We start from the raw sequence: 8,849 nt of genomic DNA on the forward strand, positions 1-8,849 counted from the left end.
GTGCCACTAGTTCTCTCTAGGGGAGAGAAACTGAAGAGAACACCAAAGTTTCAAACCCAGAAGATTTGGGTGAATTGTGGAGCTACTGACCAAAAATAATAAATTTAGGAAGAAAGTCAGTGGGTCACACAGGGGCACAAAGAAAGGCAAAGTCACGGTCCCCTCCCTTAAGGAGCTGACATCCTAATGGGAGACGAGAATATGATCTGTCTTTATTATCTTGAACAGGCTGGGACTGAGGGGCCAGTGGGACCTCCAAAGGCAGGGTCATGGATGCAGCTGGAGATGTGGGTCTCAGAAGGGAGGGCAAGGCTGCAGTACCTGGCACCAGAATAGCTGAGTTATCTTTCTGTGTCCTGTGCCAGCCATGAGACCTTGGGTGAATCAGCCTCTCCCTGGTTCAATTTTCCCATCAAAAAGCAAGATTTGAGATATTCACCCTGTGTCCCTCAAAAGGTCCCTCAACAGTTCAATTCAGCAAGGATGTATTAGGTGACCTGTAAGTACATAGGGCTTAGCAAGCACCCAGATCTCTCTACCCCACTGGAAGGACTGGCCCATAAAGGCCCAGACCCCAGCTCTAACCAAACACTTCAGGAACCTAATTTGGCCATGATGATTGTGGGGTTCATCCTGTGGGGCAACAAAAAGGCTTCTAGTTGAGAGGCTGATGACTCAGGAGGCACAGAGCCCAAAGTGAGTTCATATACAAAAGGCCAGGGAAGCTCCTCCCTTAGTCCTTTTGACGCATTTCCCTCCTGGCTAGTTAGGATATTGCTATGAACTCTCAGGTGGGGAGGATACAGCTGTCCTATCTCCCACCTGCCTGCAGTGAATTCACTAACACACAGCTTCTTTCTTTCTTTTGTCCCTTTTGGGCTCATTCTTTCCAAGTCTTAGCAAAGTATTCTAAGGGGGACGTGGCTAGGGGACTAGTATGTCCTGGAAATCTATGAGAGCCATCAGAGAAATCTCCCTGGCAGCGTGTCAGTCAAGTCAGTTGACATTTACTGAGCACCTACTGAGATCCAGGTACTGTGATGAGTTCTGGGTATACAGAGAAAAGCAAAAACACACAGTCCCTGCTCTCAAGCAGCTTCCAGTCTAATGAGGGAGACAGCAGGTAAATAACAACATACAAAGACATTTATATGGCATGAATTGGTGATCGGCAGTCTAGAGTCTGGGGAGGATCCCCTGAGTGGCCCGTTTGACTCAGCCTAGTGCTGGTCTGGCCCATCAGCTGAGAAGCTGCACCCATCCAGCACCCTGCAAATGCCCCGACGACCTCTGTTGGGACTAGAGGGTGCTTAGCACAGTGACTGGCAAATAGTAGCTGCTTCATAAAAGTTTAAGGATTGATTGATTAATATGACGATTCTCAGGGACAGGAATGTGCTCCATGGGAGCCTTTGTGTTCTAAGTTTGACTGGTCTCTTGAGGGACTGAGTAGGAACACAGGGGCGCGTGCACCCTGGATCCAGGGGACTGTCTTTGTAACTTCTGTTCTTTCTATAGCTTCTCAGTAAATAGCCAGCTTCTTGCTGTTATATATAATATTCTGCTGAATATTTTTGTACAGATAGGCCTTTTTTCTTTACTTAAAAATAGGTTTTAAAGATGGCTTTGGTTTTCCTATGCCAGCCATTTCTGGGTATCCTCTCCGCCTCTGCCCTGAGGAGTGAGTGCACTGACGGCTGCTGAGCTGCCTGTTTGAGAGGCCGCAGTGATTTTCCATGCTCCTCTTTCCCTGCCTCTCTCTGTTCTGTAAGATTTAAGTCCAAAGCTCATTTTCTCTTTATAGTTTGTTTGCATTTCTGATTAGTTCCTATGCAATGCCTGCTTAAGATAATATTTTGACCAATCATAACATCTTCTGCTTTGTATGCTTCACTAATGTCAACAGAAAGCCAGAATAATTGTGGCAGGGTATGCAGGGAGAGAAAGGGACAGAGAAAATGGCCCTCACTGTTGGCCTTGGGGAGGGGGCTCTAGAGCTCAGCGAAAGAGCATTGGCCCACTTTCACATTGGTATAGGTTTTCCCAAGTGGGAAAAAAAGGCGAGTCCAGAGTTTTTCTTCAGGGAAAGGTGAGCCAGTAATAGTTGCTGTCTGGAAGGAGACTGAGCAAGCTGCCCCTTAAGGTTATATTTGTGTGGCCATTGTTCTAATCTACACTGTGTGAAGAGAAATCCCTGCAAAGGGTCGAGTGGGGGGCTTGTGACGAGAGAATAAGTCAAGCTCAGTGGGAAGAGAATGGGCGTGGTTGAAAAAAACTCTGGACGATGGCCACATTCTAAAGATGGGGCCAGAGAGGAGGGAAGGAGAAGTCTACCCCCTCCTCCTGCACCCGTTCAGCAGCTAAGCTTTCCAAGCAGTCCATCAATGAGCACCTAGTACGCACCTACTGCATACTAAATGGACAGTAATCTCACAGGGAAGGCACTTTTCTACCTTTCACAAAGCTCCTCGAGGATAACTCATTACAGCAGCTTGCTAAGGTCTATGACAGCAGCAGTCAGGACTGATGGTTCCATCACTATCGATACTGAGAATAGGTTGCTATAGCAACAGCGATCAGTTCAGCTTCCATCTGGCCAACTCCATGAATGCTCTCTAGATGCTTTGCCCAAAGTCACACAGCTGATACATAGCAGAGGTTTGGAGCAAAATTCTGACTTCAAACCTGGCATTTCCATTTCACCATGCCCCAGAGACCGGGGATCCTGCAATTATGATAACAGATTCTTAAATACCTTCCACATCAGTGACCATCTGTTTCCTCCCTAGTAAGAATTTCTTTTTTAAAAAAAATATGAACTCGACAAACACAAAATAAGAGAAGCATTTCCATGTAGAATAAGAAGAAAGAGGCATACATGAAACTTTGAGGATTATCACAGTGAATAGAGCACTGACTGGGCTAGAAATCAGGAAGACTGGAATTCAAGCCTCAGACACTCTCTAGTTGTGTGACCCTGGGCAAGTCACTGTCTTAGTTTCCTCATCTGTGAAATGGGGATAATCATTGCACCTATACCTTACAGGGTTGTTGTGAAGACAAAATGAGATAATATTTGTAAAGCTCTTACACACTTCAAGTGCTGCAAAAATATTAGTCATTATTATTATTACATTATGTACAGCTTATATTTTATATATATATATATATATATGATAAATTCAACCTGTAGCTTAAGACATAGTTTGCCATGTTCCTGAAAGCCCCTTTGCAAAACTTTGTTGGGAAGCCCAGAACATAAGTGTAGTCACTGATAACGGATCCTTATGGCTACTCTTCATTACCGAGACAAAGAAAGGACCTCAGATGATGCCATGTCTTCCACAAACATTTATCAAGGGTCTACTTTGGGCTAGAAGAACGAAGTCTGCCCCTACTCTTGAAAAGCTCACAGTCTAACTGGGGGAACAAAAAAAAAAGAAAGGCCAAAGTTGCTGACCAGAAAAGAAGGGCCATAGATATTGAGAAAATGGAGAAGGCAGGACTTGATCTGGAAAAGAATCCTGCCATTCAAGCCACAAGCCGTGGCTATGGGACCTTAAAGAAGCAAGTTCTCCCTTCTGGACCTCAGTCTTGCCATCTGTAAAAGGGAGAGGCCTGTCTTAAAACATCTCTTGTAGGAATTGACTGAAGGGCCTGGGTTACTAAAAAAAAAGTTACTGGGTAACTCAAAGGGTTACATTTTTCAATTTCTTCCTGTGGTTCCCCCACCTTGTGAAGCCTAAACCTCTCAGCCAGGATCTCACTGAGTACTGACTCTGGGAAGTTACCCGCTTGGTGTCTTTGAGGTGTCTGAGCCCGTTGCTTTCCTCACAGGCTTTCCCTCAGGCTCTCTGAGAGAGATGGAAGCTTTCTGGTTGGGTGCTGCTGCTGCTCAGAGTGTCTTATCAGCTGTCAAAGAAAACCACTTTAACTGTGTCCTGGTAGTGTCTGCATTTTGCTTTTCCAGTCACCACACAGTTCTAGCATGTCATGTGTAATATTTGGGCAGACTTCTAGCCTTGGGAGTTTTTAGGCCCATTATGTGTATTTAGATTTATACAGCCCTTTTCTGAAAAGAATAGGCAATGGGGTGGCTAGGTGGTGCAGTGAATAAAGCACTGGCCCTGGAGTCAGGAGGACCTGAGTTCAAATCCGGCCTCAGACACTTGACACTTACTAGCCGTGTGACCTTGGGCAAGTCACTTAACTCTAACTGCCCTACCTTTTCCTCTCCAAAAAAGCAAAAACAATAAAAAAAGAATAGGCAAGTGGTTAGCTTTAATCAGACCTTAAGAATTCAAGAAAACTGAAACCCTTGTCCGTGAAAGACTTGGGAAGACATCATGGTGAGAAAAATAGAGCATGGAATTTGGAGTCAGAGACCTGGGTTCTAGTGCTGCCTTTTAATAATTATAGGACCTTGGGTCAGTCACCTGACCTCAATGGACCTCAGTTTCTTCTGATGTAAAATGAGGAAGTTGGGCTAGATGATCTCTCACGTTCTTCTGACCTTTAAATCCTATGTCTAAGTATAAATCTTAGAGTGATGGATTGTTGGTGGCAAAAGGAAACTTTAATCCTTGAATCACAGAGCTAGAATCAACCTGAGAGGTTCCCTTCATTTTACAGAGAGGGGAACTGAGGCTTGTGACTTGCTCAAGGGAACATACTTAATAGCATCAGAGGCAGGATTAGAACCCAGGGCATTTCACACCAGATCCAACCCACTGAGGTGGGTTACACTTGAGGTCCAGATGTTTAAGAGCTTGCCTGAGGTCATACTTCTAGGTCAGATGAAAAGCCAGGGCTGGAACCAGCCAGATCCCTAATCCAATATTCTTGCTACCACATAGGAATTTTGTCATTGTTTTGTCTAATTTGATCAAGTATCCTCTTGGTATGATGGTTGATGCAGAACTAAATCTGTTACTAGGTAATATCATTATTTTCTATACTGCCATGGCCCAACTACAAGCAATTATTCATTTTGATTTCTATAAAGAACATTGTGCATTTGGAGTTATATGAGTTTAATGTTTCCTGATAGATTAACACCCAGATATTTTATATAGTTTATATTTATTTTTAATGAAATTTCTCTTGCAGTCATTTCCTCCTGTTTTTATTAGTACAGTATAGAATATTGGGGTTTTGTGGGGGGCTTAGTTTGTATCTTCCTACTTAATTGAAGCTATTAATAACCTTAATTAGCTTCTTCACTAGTTCTCTTGGTTTTCTTGGTCAGATGTCAAGTTGCCTGTATGTATAGATAATTTTACTTCCTTTTCCCTAATCTTTATACCTTTAATTTATATTTATTGCTATACTTATCATTTCTAGAACTAGTCTTTAGTCTAGGACTAGTCTTTTCTTTATCTTCATTTGTCCTGGGAAGACTTTCAATGTTTAATTATTGCAAATGATACTAGATCTTGGCTTTAGATACTTTTTATTACATTAAATAAAGGCCCTGCTCTGCCTAGAGTTTTAAACAATAAGTCTTGTATTTTGTCCAACGAATTTTTCTTCATTTAATCATATAATTATGTAAGTTTTATTGTTTTTGATGTTTATGTGGTTCTTTTAATTGTCTTCTGAATATTGGGTGGTCCTTGCATCCCTGATACAAATCCAAGTTGCTCATAGAGATTTATTTTGAAAATACATTGCTGTATTTTCTTTGATAAGTTTTGTTTTATTTTGAATTAGCATTCATTAATGAAATTGGTCTATGTTTTGTTTGTTTGTGGCTCTGTCCCTCCCTGTTTTGGACACGATGATCACATTTTTCTGATTAAAAGGTTAGTTGAGTGTCTTCTCTCTCTGTTTTTGAGAATAATTTTTGAAGCACAGGTTTCAGTTGCATGTATAGGTCATTGAATCAGTCCATTAGACCCCATTACTATATATATCTTGGAGGACATTAAAGCTGGACAGTGATCAGGGCTGAGCAGCTGAATAGGCTGAGCTGCATCATGGGGAACTATGCAAGGCTCTCACTTGACCCCAAACTGTTCTCTGCCACCAAAGACCATCCTTTGTATTTTCCTAGTGATGTTATGTAATTGAGGGTCATGGAACACAATGGCCTCTTGTAGACTCAAAATTGCAGACAACCCAAAGAGCAGTGGGCAGAAACACACACACACACACACACACACAGTGAGTCTTAAGTAGTGGAGTTTCAAACATTAAAACCTGCACAAGGAAGACTCTGTGGATCCATATGATGGCAACATAGCCGGAAGAAGTCCCCAAGTTTGCTGGGGAACGTATAGTTTGATAGACATTTTCCCAAGGAAACAAGGTTCCCAGGACAACTTTAAATACATCTAAGCATTGTATATGATGTTGTGTCTGGGACTTTGATTATACACATATCCTTTTGTAGGCACAAGCCTGGCAGATACAATTTTTATTAGTTTATATGAAAATAACTCTAAATATTTCTGTGTAATGGTAGGATATGTTAAATAGATTAATCAAATTATTCCCACCTCAGATAAATGACTTAATAAAATACTACTCTTTGGCACCTTAATCAGGTGAGAACTTGTCTCATTCCAATTACCTCAATTAAAAGCATTTCCAACTAAGTGTGAAAAGTCTTCATTTGGGGCAGCTAGGTGGCACAGTGAGTAAAGCGCTGGACCGGAGGACCGGAGTTCAGTTCCGGCCTCAGACATTTAACATCCATACAAAAAAACTAGCCGTGTAACCTTGTGCAAGTTACTTAACCTCAATTGCCCTCCAAAAAAAAGGCAAAAAAAAGTCCTCATTCAATTTAGATCTCTTTGATGAAGATTGGATGAATTAGAGGTTACTTTGCCTAGATCAGCTAAGAAAATTTAGTCATGTTCTAGGGATCACCTATAAAATATGAAGCCAGTTCAAGGCTGTGGAAAGTACAGAGTTAAGCAAGTGTCTCTGATGGAGAAGAAAGAGAGCCATCTCTGAGAGGGAATCTCTTGTGTGGGTGGTGGGGGAAGAGCACTTTGAGCTTTGGCCTTAGCCTTCCTCCACCTTGCCTTGGCCAGAAGAATGCATGGCAAAGCTCAGAGGTCCGGAAGACTTCGCATCAACATCAGCAAGCAGCTGGCAGTAGTATCTGCAGCAGGAGCCTAGGACAGACTGGAGTCGATGCCATTTTACCCCAGATTCCATATGTTCTGGTGGGATAGTGTGTCACAGAAACTGTGTGTATGTATGTGTGTGTGTGTGTGTGTGTGGTCGGGGGACTGGGGAGTAGAAGAAGGGAATGTTTTTTTCAACAACTCTTCTTACTGTACCACCTTAACAAATATCCATTTCTAAAAGTTAATTAGCGCTAGCAGAAGTATTGATAACTAAACCACAATCATGATGGAATACACATTAGTGAAGCTTGTGAGCTATAAGAATCCTCAGGGCTGACCCTACATGGGTCTAGTAGCCACACTCTGGACACCCAACTCATCAATGCAAGTGGAAGAAGGGATAGTTGCCTCATAGGAAATGCTAAATTTGAAGAGAGACAGACAGACAGACAAAGACAGAGACAGACAGATATAGACACAGACAGAGACACAGAAACACAGAGAAAGACAGAATTTCACAGATGGGCTAAATACTTCTTGTCAAAATCACACGACCATTCTGGAATCATAATTTATTTATTTATTTATTTATTTTTACCAGGACATTTCTTTTCTTGTTAAATAAGTGATTCTGCAAGGAGTGATACCACTTTGTACTTCCATATTTACACGGGGATTGGAGCTGTATCAGCACTCATTGGAGGGCTTTACCCTTGTAGGCCATTTTAAAAATAATAAAAAAAAGAATTTCATTCATGTGCACAGACAGACAGACATCCCAGACACATACGGTCCCCTCTGTGGTTTGGAAGAGTCCCAGGTGGCCTTGACCACTGGATCCTCTTGTACTATATGGTTCTATTGTGTTGGCAGAGGTGCCTGAAGAAACATCTCTGCCTGGGGCATGGGGAAAGAAGAGTCAACTCCTGTCTGGGGTTTCCTCTTAGCTTCCCCCATTTGGGGCTGACAAGGAGCACTGGCGTCATAATTTAAAGACTCACCAGACCAAGAGACAAAATTCCACAATGAATTATAACTTGGTTACAGAGCTTGGGTAAAAGTTCAGTTAATATTTTTTTTCCATCAAACAGAAAAATAACCATTTAACTTTGGGTGCACCCTAGAGAATTGAATTTCTCCTTTCCAGCTGGTCAAAGGTGAATTCCAGAAAAACCACAATTAACTGAAGTAACTCAAGACTCCTTCCTTCTTGGTCAGATCATTGCTGTAATCATCCCTTCTAAGGGAGGAGTTCCTGAGTTGATTCAGAGAGCAGGACTTGGGGGTGGGTTGGAAATTGGGTAGGTCTTTGATAAGAAGGATGTAAAAAGATTTCAGTGCAGGACACTTGCTTTTTTAAAAAATTTTTTTTAAAGCAATTGGGGTTAAGTAACTTGCTCAAGGTTACACGGCCAGGTGTTTCTGGGTGGGTGCTAAGTGTTGGAGCCCAGATTCGATCCCCAGTTCAGTGGAGCTGGTGCTCTTACTCGCTGTGCTACCTGGCCACCCCAAAGACACTTACTTTTTAAAGCACAGAGAGTTTTTTTTCCCCCAGTCCCAGTTTCTCTCTCCCCAATACGAGAAATCAGGAAAAACAGAACCTATTGTAAATGTGGATAGTAATGCAAAACAAATTCCTCATTAACCATGTCTCCCTCTTCCACCAAGAAGAAGAAGAAGATGATGATGATGACAAAGAAAGAAAGAGAAAGGAAGAAAAGAAGAGAAGAGAAAAGAAAAGAAAAGAGAAGAAAACCTCTTCAGTCTGCC

Source organism: Petaurus breviceps, unplaced genomic scaffold (assembly GCF_028583685.1).
Source record: "Petaurus breviceps papuanus isolate PSGF00001 unplaced genomic scaffold, PetGlider_PUasm1.0 173, whole genome shotgun sequence".
NCBI lineage: Eukaryota > Metazoa > Chordata > Mammalia > Diprotodontia > Petauridae > Petaurus > Petaurus breviceps.